The sequence below is a fragment of the Dreissena polymorpha genome, chromosome 3 (assembly GCF_020536995.1).
Source record: "Dreissena polymorpha isolate Duluth1 chromosome 3, UMN_Dpol_1.0, whole genome shotgun sequence".
In the NCBI taxonomy this organism is placed as follows: domain Eukaryota; kingdom Metazoa; phylum Mollusca; class Bivalvia; order Myida; family Dreissenidae; genus Dreissena; species Dreissena polymorpha.
This window is the reverse complement of record NC_068357.1, coordinates 39,027,102-39,045,240: the sequence shown is the minus strand read 5'-3', so window position 1 is coordinate 39,045,240 and position 18,139 is coordinate 39,027,102.

The window sequence follows — 18,139 nt, the reverse complement described above, 5'->3', positions numbered from 1 at the left end:
CCATAGTTTGCCTTTGTACATAACAACACAAAATAGTTGAGATGCGGATGTACAGCGAATACGCGGTATACACCATTTCATAAGTTTGTCTTATCACATAATTTCACGTTCATAATTATTGATGTCTTCTAGCAATAATATTTCTTAGACTCAAGCTAGGAATTAAATTACCGATAAACTAAAAGGTTGTGGATCTCTTTGATTGGTTTGAGTTAATGACATAATAAAACAAACACAGTTTGTATAAAGGAGCAAATTTAGTTGTGCTTTTGCTCAAAATGCTTGTCATATCTTATTGAGGTTTGTCTACACAGTATTTTCATATTTGTTAACACAGTAGTTTCAGATTTGCAAAGTAATGTGTACACACTGAATGATACATTTTAGTATATGCTATATTATGGAATCTCAATAATAATTTGTGAAATGATTTCCAATATTTTTGCAGTGCGGACTTCTTTTATTTATTTCAAATAAATCTGATATATATTTTGGCTGAATGACATTTCACTTATCATCGCAATAATTTAGAAAAAAAGAAAATATATAGCAGTTAATGCTAATAGTGCAGTAACAAGTCGCACATACTTAAAAGTCACTATCAAATTCGGACATATTTATATCATACACAATTTCCTGTTACGTTAATTAAACTTGATTCGGGCTTTCCGCAACATAGGCGCTTGATTTTTTCAAAAAGAGAAGAACAATTATACATGTAAGTAAGTATTTCCAGAACAGTCAAAGAATGAAAATTTTCAATAGATTTACGTTTTATGAAGCATACATCTTTGTATTTATCTTGTTTACGAAATTAAAAGTACATCTGCATTTTTCATTTGTGGTCGTGGCATTTAATTGATCGTTATTTCAAATTTTGTCAAAGCCTCTAGCGCATTGTTTATATTAACCCATGTATGCCTAGTAGACTCTCCCATCCTTCTAAATTGGATCTGTTTATTTCCAAAATTAGGGATGTCTAGTTTGTTTGTTTCTATATTTAGAATATTTCTTACAGAAATTCCTTTAAGCAAACAGCGCAGACCCTGATGAGACGCCGCATCATCTGGGTCTACGCTGTTTGCCAAGGCCTTTTTTATATACTCTATGCATAAATGGGTTAATTTATGCCTTGTAAATGATTTAGACGACTCAAACCAATTAAATAGACGTTATTCCTATTATCATGGTCAATAACAGTCTCATTAAATTAGAATGTTGATTTCTAAGCAAAATAACTACTTATCAGTGAGAAAAAAGTACGAACAAAAAAACTTTTTGCGGTACCGTCGTATAATTTTTTTTCAGTACATGTAGAAATTGAGAAAAGTATACATTTTTACTCTCGAAAGAGTTTGTTAAGATGTTTTGTATATTACATGAATGAACAAATACACAATGTTTTACCACGACAGAAAACAATTCTTCAAATTCTTCCATATAAAGTATATTTAAAACAACCACATATCAACCACATATCGATAAAAACAAATTAAGCAATTGCAACCTATAAACCAACAATGACGTACTGGAAGCAACAGTTTTTTGTTTGCAAATGACTTTACCTCGTTCTTATTCCAGAATGACATTTCAAAAGCACTTCTTTTCCTAAAAAAGGAAAAAATGAATTGAATCAATAGGGTTATTTTAAAGAACATCCAGTCCAAAATGAGCAGCAGCCAGCTTGCGATACTTGTTTTAGTAGCAGTAGTAGTGGTTACGAATACCCCGTTGCATTACAAATAGAAACATGATAAGTATTGATGCAAAGCATCAAAGGGCGTCGGGAATTTCAGTGTACAAGGCACTCAATGAAGTTACATGGAAAGATTTTTTTCTACTGTAAATATTAATATATTCAATTGGCCGATTATTTTAAGCAAAATAGAAAAAGATACTGGTATAACCATTATCTATGATTTTGTGTTATAACCCCAAATAACCATTATTTATGATGTTGTGTTATAACACCCAAATAACCATTATCTATGAATTTGTGTTGTAACCCCCAAATATTTCATAGTTCATTTTATTAACATTGGTTTCCTTCTTTTTACTGGTATCCGTGTGTTGTTTTCATTAATGGAACAGAACTGTGTAGGTTTTAAAAATCTGCTTCATCTTGTAAGCGTAATTTCATATTTTTCTTAACTTTAAGGGGAGATGATTCTGAACTTATTCTTACGTTGCTCATTTACGATAGGGGTTGAGTACTCATTGATATGAAAACACTGTAAAAGTTTTAAAAAAAATGAATGAAAACTGTAAATTGTATAAAGAAGCTGCATTTCACAATACTTTGAAATTCAGTAAAAGATCATTATAGATTTATTGCTCCGATATTCATCATTTTCAATAGGGTTCGAGTAATACTGATATAAAAACACTTAACACGTTTAGACAGATTCAGACGAAACTTGTGAAATCTTTTAAACAAGTGGAAATTGTTTATTTTGTCAAATTTAATAGAAAAAAAATCTGGACTTATTGTCCCGATGTTTCTCATTTTAAATGAGGTAAAAATGCTCATTGATATGAAGACTTTGTAAGTTTGGAAAGAATCTGATGAAAAATGTTGACATAATCAACACACCAAGCAGTTTTTCACTTTTTTTAAATTCAAAGAGAAATAATTCTGGACTTATGGTCCGATATTGCTCATATAGAGTTTGGGTTGGGTCCTCATTGATAAAAAAAACCTGTGAACGTTTTGAAACAATCGGATGAAAATTTTGGACTTCGAACAAGGATTTCATAATTTGTCAACTTCTATAGAAGATAACTATGGACGTAATGGTCGGATAATGCTAAAGGGCCCATACCACCTGGATAGTAATACGTGTCGCGCTTCGCGCTGTTTATGTGGTTCTTAAAAAAACTCCGAGGAGTGCTTGACTCTAGGGAAACGGGTTGCTGGGACTCAGCTCCTCCCTGATAAGCGGCTGCTTTCTTTATCGCAACTCATTGTTACAATCAATAATACGTGTCGCGCTTCGCGCTCTATATGTGGTAGGGATAGGCCTATGATAGGCAACCATAAAAATACATGGATAATAGATGTGTTGTTTGCATTTATTTGTTAATATAAAAACACGTGTATTTTTATAAGATATTTAAGTGATGTAAGAAATTTTAATTAACGTTGTCACCATGTTGCATCCATTAATTTTTATAAAAATGACCAATTGTAGTAAAATGGATTTTAATATGTCTACATAAAATAAAGCTTTATTATATTTATTAACCTACCTGAAAAAATTGTCAGCCGCCGAACTGTTCCGTTCGTGCCGGAACCCGGGATTTAACCTGTAGATGACTGTTGCGTAAACAACTTCAGCCTAACGCTCTCCCAACTGAGCTATTCCGGCTGACATTCACTTATGTACTGCTATTTGGTGAAGTTGTGTATAGCGATCGTTATTATATGTCTATTTATAAACGAATACATTGTACGTTATCGTACCACTACGCCTTCCAATAAACTTGCTTGCGCGATAGGTCGTCAAATATCGTACTACATTGATTCTCCACTAAATAAGCAAATAAGAAAAACCACAAAATAAATATATTTTGATTATGTTTTGTTTTTATACAAAACATCATTTGTTTTTATACAAAACCAGAAAGTTTCGCGTATTGCCCAGTCCCTGTGATCTTTCCCTTTTGATCAGTTGTGGATCAGTTATTAATTAAAACACATAGCTTTGCATTATTGGCAATACATGTTGTAATAAATGTAATAGGCACAAATGCAGTACTTATTTACACTAATTTACACAAAAAAATACCACTATGCAAGATATTCTTAAAACAAAAATATATACATTTACCCGTAAAATAACTTCTCCTCCCATAAGCGAAAACAAAATGCATTACATTCTAGACGCCGCCCTCCAGGGCGACGCCAATAAGGTTATGTGGTAAAGTTATTAATAGAATGCTACACCATGCTGCTTTTTTCATCAAAGATACTATCAAAAACGTGTATGATTATCCATATGACAAAATTGCTTGAATCGCAACGCTGGTAAACAGGATATAAGATGGCAATAATTTAATGTGTGATACTTACGGTTTTGATTCATCGGTCACCAATGGAAGTGCTTAATTATACGTGCATATATTGTAGTTGTATATCAGTGTATATTCCATTACACATTATGTGAGAACAAATATAAAAGAAACAAATAGTAGACCTCACGGCCTAGATGAATAAATTGTGAAACCCCTAGGGCGTGGCTAGTTTTTACCTGATGAGGAATTATTTTTGTAGAAACTGGGTAAGCGATTAGTCAAAAATACTGTATATACCAAATATATTTGCAGCTTGCTAGTGGTTTAAGGCAATTTAGTTTCCAAATATTGTTTATTCATAATCATGATCTTACAGAATGTCTAAGTTGAAAAAAGGAGCGTGGATGGTATTGGTTTTGCGCACAGTTTATTTTCACTTGACTTATATGAACGTATGTGCACATCGTGCAATACACATTTGATCACAATCACTAGACTAATTCTGGATTTTATGGCGATTGATATATTCACGGTTCTCGACCTGGCGTCTCAATTATCACGTGTATTTATCTATGCAGCAACTGTAATTAAGCAATTTCACACCTTTTGTCTGTGTTTTTCTTGTTTTATAAAATTAATTATACCACATGGACATTTCAAATTAGCATATACCATGGTTAAACCTTCTGTGTTTGTAACTTTCTTAATTGAAAATGTCGTAATTTGGCTTATATATATTACAATTTTATTATTTTTTAAACATCCGCATGAAAAATCTTCTGGTAAGGTCAATTTGTGCAGACTTGCCAAGCTGGAAGAAATGTATTCCATGTATTGTGTCTCGGTTTTATTTGAGTTTCGTATTGTAGAGAGTGAAAATACCAATGGCAATGACGAAAGTTATTTTTTCTAAATTTAGTTTTTTTAATTATGATGGTAAAGATTGTCTTAATTAAATAAAGTGCGATAATTTCGTAACATAGGAAGATAAAGATCGAGCAGGCGCAGTTTCATCTTATTAAGAATTTGAATGTTTTATATTAAACATCATCAGTAACAAAGCCTTTAATTTGGAAGGTTGCACTTCAAAACGTGTAAACACTCGGTATAGTACAACTATAACATGGTGCTAAGATTTAATTTAACTTCAAGACATGCCTATTGTATCGATTATTTGTAAAGCTTATTTACAAAGAACACATCTTAACATGTGCTCATCTTGCAATCGGCATCTGGTAGCACTCACTAGACACATTCTGGATTTAGTCCGAATTTAATTCTTCATTGTTCTAAAGCCGCGGTCTAAATTATGACTTGTATGTAAATCCGTGGAACAACTTTATACAGTTCATCAAGTTCGCATAAAATGTCTATGCATTTGTTGTTCTATAAAATTCATTATATCAAGTGGAATTTTAGGATTTGCAGTCCGGTAATTTAATGCACTCATTAAACGGTGGCTGTACTTTCTTTCGTTAAGGTGCATTTTTCCTACCTTTCCAAGCTGGAACAATGCAAACAACGTGATGCGTCTCTTGTGATCAAACCGATCCGACTAATCAAAGGTTGAAGAGCATTAAATCTCTTTGTGTTCTGTATTGCATAAACTGAAACTGCCAAGAGCGTGTCCCTTGTATATGTTCTAATGACTTATTTCATTATAATGATACTTTTAACCTCATGTTTTTCTTAGCGATTTGTGCACTTATTGTCAATAAGTGTAGCCTAGAAGCTGTCGTAAATTTGATTGCAGATGACTGTACTACCAAAGACACGTTGTTATATTGTCGTGTATAAAATGAAATCTGTGTCATATCGGTTACAACATGGGTGCTGCCGGCCATCTATAGTCTTTATATCTTGCCCTGATGAAACACTGTACGTATAGTGTTTCTATGTCATGTATAATACGCGCGCATCAATATGCCAGTGCGTTCAGGATAATAGTGCAAATTAATTGTAATACGATTCGTTAGAATTGGGTATTCTGTTCTATTCTATTATATTTTATTGTCTATTATACAGTGCTATGACTTGATTGCTTAAGTAAATGTCTTGCATATTACCAATCTCAAGCATATTTGTTCGAAATACGCATCATAAACATACCATTTGTTAAAGTGTTTTGTGTACGAAAGGTATCATGTATAGTGTAGTGTACCTCTCCCTTAGGTACGCTAAATCGTATTCATCGTCTTCTGTGCCGGTGTTAGAATGGAATTTCAAATAATTTAATATCACTATTGCGATGTTTGAAAATGAACATTTAATCAATTTTATGATCATTCAATATGGATCAGATCTCGTGAAAACAAATAAAACATCATTCGCAGTATTATATTTTCAATAACGCCGATAAACTTTCATTATAAAGCTCTCTGAAGTTCTTAACGAAACGCTCAATCAAACAAAAGAGATAACGCACGGATTTCTGCGTTGTTGTTCACTTGTAAAACTAGTGTACGCTTACTATCTTAGGTATGTTGAATGACACCATAGCCGTACTCGTAAATAAATTCGAAATTTGTAAATTTAGTAATAAAAAATATATAAATACAGAGATCTTACAAGAGCTTTTATAAGCAATCTAAGCTGATCATAACAGATACCAAACGTTGTTTATCATTAATACCTGTCGCTAAGCACCAAACACCTAGACTTCTGCGCACCAACCAATGGAAATAACTTACGAATGAGGCTAAGCCAATCATAATGACTTAGGATTACAACAACCAATCAAATGCATTAAGAAATTCTTAATCCTAGAAATTGTTCTCTAGCGACAATCATTCAACAATAGCATTATATTTTTACTGACACTTACATTTTTGGATTATATATAGATAAGCAAAATAGACTACATCAATAATTAAAAAAAACTTCTTTCTGACCTATACAAAGGTGCAGTTATGACAGAGAAGAAATCAATCAGTATATCCAAACTATTGCCACAGCTGCAAAGTGCTTTTTAGGAATGGCGAAGCACACAAATAACAACACATATGAACAGTTAACGACAATGAAATAGCATCTTAAAGTAAATTGTAGTCGTATTAGTATTATTATACAATGTAAATCACTTAGACATGTATACAGTCCAACCTGTCAATAAAGACCACTCAAGGGATTTGGTCGTTGTGGTCTTTGTTCACAGGTGGTCTTTATTCGCAGGGTCGATCGAAACTTTGCAAAATATGCTAGTAGTTTTTTAACAGGTACCTTATCTATGTATGTGCTCTATTGTTTAAATGTTTGAATACTTATGCATGTATAATGAAATAAAGAATTGAAAACACAGTTTTGTTTTACATTTGTATATTTATTCGGGTTGTATTTCTATTCCCTTACGTTTTTATTATTTATTTAATTTATCATATACTGTATAAATAACTATTGACATACATGTATACGTACATGTACATGTAATTCTACAAAGAACAAAGTACAAAATACACATAACATAGCAAACATTTATACATGAATCACTACTACACAACCAGTAAATGCACTAAGTCATTCACTGACGCGAATTCCGACTCACGCTTAGGGCGTTTACTTTCACAGTTAACGTTCTCCTCGAATTCGTCCATAATCTCATGTTTACGCTTTAAAATGCTCTGAATTTGAGTTTTTCCTACACCAAGATCACTAGCCACTCGTCTACAACTGTGTCCTTTACATAACAAACTAATGACCTTAACGCGTTCTTCCAACGTCAAGAGCTTACGCTTGGAAGCCATGATGGTTAACTTGAACTGACAATTTACTTTTCTATAATCTATGAACGTCTTATTACGGAGAAATCTAAGAAGAGAATGACAATCAAAATGTTTGTCTTTAATAGGCATCGTAAATGATATGAAACCGTTAATTTCCTTAATGAGTTTATGAAAGCCACAAATTTGTCTTTGATATTTTCGGCAATTAGTACATTAATCGCGAGTCACTTAAATACAAAGGCAAATTTTTACACTTTTGACAAACTGTCAAATGCATAAAAGAAGCAGCCGACTACCAATTAGCAATGCATGCTAAATAAACAAACAACTGCTATCGAGTGCAATAAACTGTCACTTGCCAATATCTCCATAGCGACCGACGAGTTCACTGGTAAGATGTGTATCACGTGACTACGCAGCGTCCTGGTGGCCATTTTGTGTTTTGAAAGTTGCGAAATCGTTGATTTTTATGATTGCAGTGGTCGTTGTAAGCTATCAAAATGGAGATTTGGGAATGTAAAAGGGTGGTCGTTGGTCTTTGTTCACAGGTGGGCTTTATTCGCAGGTTCAATATATAGTGAAATTGTTCGGGAGGAAATCGGTGTGGTCGTTATTGACTGTTGGTCGTTATTAACAGGCGGTCGCTCGGGCAGGTTGGACTGTATAACCAAAAGAATCATTGCACGATGACGGTTGGGCTAGCATGCCTGAAGTTCGGACGTTGTCAGTAAGTTTTAGAATTCAAGTTCTGTTCATTATTATTAGACAAAACTATGTATAGATTACTATCAGTTAATATAACAATAAAACATGTCAAGCATAATCATTTGAATGGGCGAATGTAATGGTTAAGTGAATTTTACTATAAAAAATTACAGTTCTGCATTATAAATTTACAGATAATAAACAAGATAGTAAATACCCCATGTCCTTACATTTCCCCTACCTTAAAGAGTTAAACATATCTCGAAGTTTGAACATTAACAACAATCAGAAAATACATAACAGAAAGAACATTGTATAGTTCTCAACAAAACATGTCATTTATTATAACAGCATTAATTATATTTATACTTCAGTTCAGCTTTCAGAATGCGGCTGTTCCTTCACATTTTCCAGGTAAGGATAGATCTTTTCAAGACTTTTATGTCCATTATGCTTAAGTAAAAAGTCCTTGAAACACTGTTTTCAAGATTTTAATGTCAATTATTTTTAAGTAAAATGTCCTTTAAAGGCCGTTTAAAGGTTACAAATCCAATTATTATGCATATAAACTGGTCTAATTGTTACCGGATTTCAGTTACTCTTGCATAAGAAATGCTAATAACACAGCTTAAGTGCAATGTTGTCAAAAATTATGGAAGATATACCCGTTTCATAATTGGAGGAAATGTTTACAACTTTGCAACTAACGTGATGTGTAGCCCAAAAGCGGTGACGTATCCTAAAAATAGCCGAAAGAACATTCAATTTTAATTCTATTTTAAACAACGTTTTACCTTCAGAAAGTAACTTATTAGATCACTACAAACGTTTTAACCATTTAGAAGAGACCTACTTTGTAAGTGATACCGGAAAACGTTGAAAATTAACGATATATTTTTGGTGACCTGAGTCACTTTCACTTTCACTTTCCCGAGTAAACAGCGATGTAAATAAACTGATTGTTTGTAAACACGATTGACTTGGAGAACACTGTATTTTGAGCTCAAAACAAGTTGTATTGCTCATATTTTTATTGTAATGTCCAAAAGCATATATATATTGTTTTTTGATAACCTTTATAAAAAAAATATGGAAAACAATATTTAAAAATCGGGAAATAATTACGGATCGTCACCTTTATATGCCTTTAAACACTGTTCAATAGTTCTAATTGGTGTCTATGTGTAAATTAGTTGGCAAACAAGTCCACGAAACACAATTAAATATCACACTCATAAAAAGTCCAGGAATAAAATCTAACCATTAAACTTTTCATGAAAAATGTTCGCAATATTACATTTTATGGAAAGTGACATAAATGTCCATCATGTTGATTTCCGTAAAAGCAAGCATAATCTTGTTGATGCGAACACACTTTATAAGTATGCATACACAATAGACGGTTTACAAAATAAATTACAAACAAGTCTATTTTGACAATTGTCAGTTCACAATTGCATTGAAATTATCATAGGGATATGACTGATTCGATCGAGGGGCATTGATGATTTCTTGGAAAAAGGAGTTAGGGCCTTTAGAAGATCTTCCTTAATAGCAAAAGGGGACTGGTCCTTTCCATTGGCAATGTCCCAAAAACACTGATATGTGAAGATTCTGGTCTTTGCCTTGTTATCCATGCGATAGCCTGCCGAGCCAGGGAGAACAAGAAAGTGGAAATTGTGGACCAGGAATGATTGCTTTGGAAGATGGAAGAAGGTGTGTTAAGTTTCTATCGTTCTGGTTAGAGGGACATGCTGGCAAATGAAACAGCAAGAAGACTCTGGTCTGTGGTGAGTTTTTCCAGTTCTTTGGGGCCACAAAAGATTTGGAAGATGAACTTCAGACTCTTTTTCAACAGTTGCTCATTCACGGTTTGCAGCAGAAAAGAGAGGCGTTTTACCATCAAAAAGAAGGGATCCAACTTTGAATCTGAGAAGTTTTGCAAACGGAGTAGGTTTGTAACTGTTGTCAGCTGGAATGTGAGTGTAATGGTATTTACATCTTCCTGAGCTAGTGGTGTTGACTCGTAGTTGGGTTTCGCCGGTAGAAGATCGTGTACGTTGTTGGAAGAGCAAGTGTGCAGAGATCATCTTAAGGGGTGAAGTTGGAGCGTAGTTAAGTGTCAATAGTTGAGTATCTTGAAGAGTAGAGGTGTCGGTTTAAAAAGAGGATTCTGGAACAGACGGAGGAAGTTTGTCACATAATGGTGGAGCGGGTGAAGTTGATCTTGCTTTTATAGCATTAACAATCATGGAAGGTTTTTGTATGGGTGTTGAAGGCCGAGGAGTAGTGATGGTGGATGAAGATGAGAACGATAATGTAGTTTTGGTGATTTCATCAGGGTAAAGAAAAATTGGATTGGAACGAAATGATCTTAATCATCGTACATGCAGAGACAATTAAAAATTTTGGTATCTTGTTTCTGATGGAATCGATGTAGGACGGTCGTATACCAAGGAATGAGGCGAATTCCTCTAATACGGGATTACTGATTTGAAATCTTGACCACCGACCGGTTGGTTCTATGGCATCATTTACAAGGGATTCGCTATTCTTCAGATTACCCATCGTGCGGCAATCAGTGAAGATGTTCCGAGAAAGACGGATTGGGAATATTCCAGAAACAGATTCGGCTAATGCATTGATTGAGTCCAAATTTATAAAAATAGCTAGAATAAATAAAGATTTGTTTAAGTAGACGTGGAGATTTGCTTAAATTTTTCTCCCACTTTCAAGTGCTCTCCTTTATGGCTGGCGTTCTACCTGTCGATGACTTTGACGTTAGATACCTGGCATACTTGGCCTCGGGCTACATTTCCTTATCAACGTCATGGATCTTGGCATATTCAAGGGGATGAATTGAAAAGCAAAATCATGTCATAAACAAAAATAGACTTCTTGGGGCATGCTCCATTTTAGTTTGGGGCTTCGTCTTGATATGAAGCCGGAGATCTCAGACTTTTTTTTAATTCACGTTTTTGCGACATACAGAAAGGGCATAAAACATCATCGTCATGTACATTTGATGAACTCTGAAATATACAAAGTCTCGTCTAGGCAGTGGTAGATACATTGTATGCTGCACATGTGTTGTTTAGCAGAAACAACAATCAATACGGGATAAATCGCAAATTGGGTAATCAGGCCAACTTCATTAACTCCAGAGAACTCTCAAGTGCGCGCGCCTTCTATATATAAAGTACGTACTTCAGCTTTTTGTGACCACCTTGCACTAAACTCGTCTACCATGAATATGTACGTGTATGACTTATGTGTCCAATATTTAAAGTGTTTAACATACTTTGATGAAGTCCGTGATATACTAGGGGCTTCTTATAACTAGAAAAATAGAAAAATATGTGTACTTAATGTCTGAAGACATCAACAAACATACTGTTAATACTATTATTCGTGTGTGTTTAGACATCAACAACATACTGTTAATTGCGATTTACAGTTGTACTTTGACAGTTGACTTATAGCTTTGTATCCATTAAGGTAAATGGCAGCCTTCGTACCTCATAAGTTGTACTTCTTTAGCTGATGCCAAAGCTGATATTTTTACCATGTACTAAATCATCTACTTTTGAAGTAATAACGTATGATCCTTTCCATTGAAGGGGCAGTCTATTGCTTATACCAGGACGGCGTGTCGTGTCATGCAACCATACTGGGTTATCGGCAATGAAAGGTCTTGCTTTTGCGTGTAAGTTATAATGACGTTTGCGATACTGAATTATTTCCTTAAGTACTTTTCTTGCCAAATTGTGAATTGTCGTGAGGTTATTTTAAAGATGTGTTACGAATGTTTAAGGTTGATCGGATTCATCACACTGGGGTGGCAATCCAATAAATGCATATAAAGGCAAGAAAATGTCTCGACAGATAAACATCCTGTTTGGTATTTGTTCAGTACTTGAGTATCACCAGACTTTTGATTTGAGCATCAGTACATAGTGAACATAGTTCCAAGTGTTCGACTGAAACGTTTAACCATTCCATAGGATTGTGGATTAAGAGCTGTTAAAGTAGTGTGCTTTATGTGAACCAATTACACATACATGTATCATCGAATAAGGAAGCATTGAATTACTGCCTTGGTCGGAGTGAATGGACAAAGGAACTCCGAATATTGATACATGCGTTTTAACAAAAGCCTTTGCAACTGTCTCTGCTGCTTGATTGGGTAATTCCACAGCGTCGGTCCATCGTGTAAAACAAATACAAATTACGGGAACATATGAATCGCCTGATTTTGATCTCGGGAGTGGCAAACAAATATCCTAGGCAACACGTTTGAGATGGGCCAATACCACTAAGTTTCCAAGAGGCGACCTTGTAGGTAAGTTAGTTTCAGCAAACTTGTTCATACCTGGCCAACAAAAAGGACGCACTTTTGCAAAGGTCTTATTAGCACCTGAATGACCGCCTGAAGGTATATCAAAGAAATAATGTACAGCATCAACGTAAAGACCTTCTGGAACAATGATCTGGGCTTGCAATTTATCAGCATTGTACTACAAAGGAGACCTTTTGATATGCTCAAATGATCCATCATGCGCCACAGTGTTTTTATAGTATATGTGTTTTCGTTTACTGCGTGTCATGGTAGTCTTTCCTTTGACTGTAATAATAACTGGATAATAACTTCAAGATCAAGTGCCGCGCTTTTAAAAACCCGTAAAACCCCTTTATTTATCGAAGCTAGTGCATATTTAAACTATTTTGCACCTCACTTCAATTCTAGCGTTATTAGCGAGAACGAATAGAACAAAGTCGCGATTTTTCACACATTCCGATCTACTCGCCATTTTCATTCAAACCGGAAGTGACGTCACACATCTTCAATTGTTCATGCTCTCAATAACGATCCGGCGTTATATATGGCTTCGGATGTATTATCTCTCGCAACTTTAGTTAGAAAAATTGCTGAAAAATGGAAGATGATAGTGACAATGATGAGTTTTCCGTTCAACCGTACACGTATGAGCCAGAATTTAGCGACAGTCAGTCAGATTTTTCTGATTCTGACTGCGAGGAAAATTTGGCCGATGCTCAATACGACCATCATGTTGGGAGCACGGATTAGTAAATACATACACGTAACTGTGCTTCATGCACGTGTCGGAGAAAAAAAATCTTTGTTATTCTACAGTACAAGCTTTTTGAATATGCCTTGGTTACACAAAGTACTGGTTAATAATAAAAAATTAGAACGGATACTTGCACCAGTTCTGATCAGAAGGAATGTAAACATTTCTAATTACATAAATTTAAACTTAAAACACTGTTTCCAGTAATAATAAAAGAGTTTCAGTGTGAACACTTATATTTATTCATTGATAAATAAAACTTCTGTTATAATCACATGATAATCAAACCAATAGCATGGTGTAGGTCCAAGTGGGCAGAGTGGGACATTGGTGGGACATGGAGCTGCACCCCTTGGTTAGCTAAGCTGTTTCACTGGTCTGAAAGTAATACATTATATGATTGTTTGTTGATATAATTGGGTTTGGGCTAATCTCTTATCTGCTGACACCATACTGTGCCTGCAATAATCAACTGTGATATATCCAAAGATAATGCACATTTCAACAGCCACATAGCCATAAACTCCATGAAATGAGACTAATGGACTAATACACAGCATTGGTAACTAGTGTCAATTTGACTGGTAGCCATGGAAATTTTTGAAACGTAAGAAACTTAGAAATCAATCATAATATCTATGTATATATTGTTGTCTGAGGCTATTAAAAACTGTACATTCGAGTAAGAAATAGAAGTCATCTTCGAGATCGTTACATTGTTTGCATAATAACCGCTTGAGAAATTGAAATATTGTTCAACTTGTATTTATCATAGTACGCACAAAGAAAATTTAATTTTCGGCTAATTATAGGTGTTTACATCTGATCGGCGTATACTATGTTTTAAGGTTTCGCATCTAATTGTATGAACCCATGGCCGTGGTGTCAAAATTATGTAGGAGCGATCGTCCGCCTTGTCAAAATTAGCGTAAGAGCGATTGCCCGTGGGAGCGATTGTTCGGATACCCATTACAGAGAAATGCCAAGCTGTTATTGTTTATGAAATCAATAAATTGTACTTATAATTACAATGAATACAATCCATGCACGAAACCCTTCTCAATTTACATTTTAATCAGAATATTTCAATATAACATACTGCATGGTGTTAGTAAATAATATTACTATTTTCAGTAATACTATTCCAATTCCATTTTAAAATGTCTTTTAATAATCTGTGTAATAGACAGTAATTTATTTGAGTTAAATTTCAGTACAAGACCGTTTGCATAAAAAAAAATTACCAACACTTTGATTCTCTCATACTTTCTTGAGTCATGGACATATTATTGAAACAAGCAAAAATGTTATTTTTGATACTTTGTTGGTTAGTTAGCTGTAGCCTAGCTTATTTACTTATCATTTGGAATGTATTTGTCCTTTTTTATCGCTGGTCCACTGATTAACCTATTTGTCCTTAATATTAAGAGAAGGGTTGTAATTTATTGTTTGTAACTAAGCATGTATGCTAATACATACATGCGTATAATATATAATATTATTAATCCATTTCTTACGAGTAACATCATCCTTGGCAAAACCGAAAAGTCCCTTGTTTCCATTTTCCGCGCGTTCTTTGCACCCGAAAAAAAACACACTGACAGTCGAATAACGATTGTCGTGCAAAAAAACACACAGAAAAAGCACACGTTTTTTTTTTATTAAACTTGTATAAAAAGAACTGTATTAACATAGCACGATATTGAGTGTCAAATTTGACATAAAGCGCGAAGTGTTCACGCTTCGATCCGTAATAACAATGGACGAGTTTCCGTGTCATGCGCGATGAGTGAATGTGACGTCATAACCAAAATAGGTTGCGGAAATACCCGGGCGGTTTACGGAAAACAAGATCATCGTTTTAAGTACCATAATTTTTTAGGATACCACTCGTTTTAGAATATGCATATCAATTAAATAGCATTTTTCGTTATAAAATCGGCATTGGACCTTTAAAGATCCTGATCATATAGTTGCTTTTTGTCGGATGTGATCGACTTACCAGTTTGGAATATTACCCATATTTGAACTTTTATAGAAGATCAGAAGAATAGGAAGATTTCTTAACAATTCTACTTGGAATAGATGATTGGCCATTTAAAACATCGATTGCTGTCATGATTGTGAGAGACTCCGCTAATACTCCCTGTTGATCTTTTTGAAGTTTTCCACCTTAATGTTTAGCACCCTTCGAACAAGGGGAGCGTGAAAATGCGTCTGCATTTCTGTGTGTCAGACCTGTATGACGAGTTAATGTCAAATCATATGTGCCCAACTCTTTCAACCAGCGCGCAACTTAACTAGCAGTCGGATTCTTTAGCTGTCGCATCCGGCATGGTATGTGCTCAAAAGTATCGGCTGACCATATTGATCACAGTGGAACGATTTTAGTGCTTGTATAACAACCAAAAGCTCTTTGCGTGTAACACAATATGAGCGTTCATGGTCATAAAGCGACTTGCTGTGATAAGAAATAACCACTTCAACATCATTTTGTAGTTAAGATAGAACCACTTAAGTAGCAACAACAACAATACAAGCGAGTGTTTTTGTGATTAAATATATTGACGTCTAGATTCCCTAAGAACGATTAAACTTTTATTTCCGATGGGCTCCATTTCCAATTGTACAAGTTTTATGTAAGAAAAACACCATTTACCATGTTTTCATATCACTGTTAATCTACTCGAAAAATGTCAATTTCAAAAGGTATCCTTCACTGAAGAAACCATAATACCTGCAACGATATCTATTCATATGACACACGAACACTTACTCCGATCGTAATAAAAAGACAGTTCCGCTCGGCTTAGAGGACTATGACAGTCATGTAAAATATCGAATATAATATATATTGTTTATAAACAACTGGTAGCAAGATGGGTTGCTGATAATTCGTCACTGACCACATTTTAATTAACTATTTTACCTGTTAATTCTTTTCAGCTCAATTCAACAGTGAAAAATGCCCATAATGTCACTTTAATATAACAACGTGTTCTACATATTTGTTTCAAAAACGTTCGGTAATGTTGCTTAATAAAACATCGCTTTCATTTTTTAATTTCTATCAAAACACTCACTTTACTTTGACATAGGACACTTCAAACAATTGTGCTAGTATTGCAGTATTTTTGTTAAATTTAACGGCACAATATGCAGTTGGTCTTGTTTGTTATCACACTCGATGTACAAATAATACATCTAAACACGTGTGCATCTCCGAGCAGCAACTACAAATAATTAGTCAATTACGCACCAATTGTATATGGATATTTTGTTCTATTAAATCAAATATTAAAAATCAACTTTTCGACATTGCTTATTCCTGATTGTTAGCAATAACTTTTCAATGTATGTACTTAACGCGATTGTAACTTTTTACAATTCGTGAATAAGTTGGCATCAAAAACCTGGTATATCACGGTTATTTCAATGACATCGGTATGAGAAAAAAAAGTATATCGTTATAGCTTCCACGTGCATTCGTGCAGGATTGCCAAGCAGGGACAATCTATTCCACGTGTTCTACCATGTACCGATTCTTATCATCAAAGGAGGAAAAGCAATAACTGCCATTGTGTTCGGTATTGCCAAATGTGAATTGCAAAAACATTGTGTCTTATAGATGATCATACGATTTATTAAGATCATAATGACACTTGTAACTTATGTTTATTTCGTAGCCATGTTTTTCATGAATGTCAATAAGTGCAGTTGGTAAGCTGTCGTTTTTTTGATTGCAAAAGATGGTCTTCCCCGTACCGAATGACATCTGCGTCATTTTTGTTACAGCATGTGTGCTACCGGGCATCTATATGACTTAGAATATTTTGTATTACGTCATACATTTTTTTTACAAAAGGATGTTTTTCTTTTTGTTAATATCCACGCGATGTATTATGATCATAAACGATATGCTGTAATGGTAAAGGACAAGCGTTTTACATATGTGTTATGATTCCTAGTGTGCGCTCTAATGTTTTTGTTTTTGCGTGAGTTCTTTCTTGATGTTTTGAACCATGCAATAAACAAACGTCATTTCATCATTGATTCATCTGGTTTTTTTATTTGCTTATTGCTAACTATGCACAATTGTATTTGACCGGAACAGTCATATAATTGACATATAAGAATCACGAAAATATTTCACTGTTACACTTTATAATAGCAGATCGTATGCAAGTATATATATCATGAATGATCATGTCAAAATACGAAGCTGTTCATGTAACGTTTTTCATTCATTGTGTGCATCATATTATAAACCCGCATTATTTTATTGATTTTCACTAGTAATGATGGATAAATATTCATACTACTATATGGTATTTTAGTTTTTTATATATTGTAAAAATATACGTTTTTGTCTTTTGAGTAATTTTCACTGAGTTTGAATAAGCTATTAAATTGGTTTACTTTTCTGAAAATAAATGTTCTTAATGACAACACATTGTCAAGATTGTCTACTGCCAAGTCATCGTTCGAATGTGCATTGTTCAACATTTTAAATAAAATTTAAGTTTGCCTTCGATTTCGTGTATTCGTAGTTTTTTCTTTCTTTGATTTATTCAGACGTTTAAAAACAGAAATTGCATCATTTTCAAG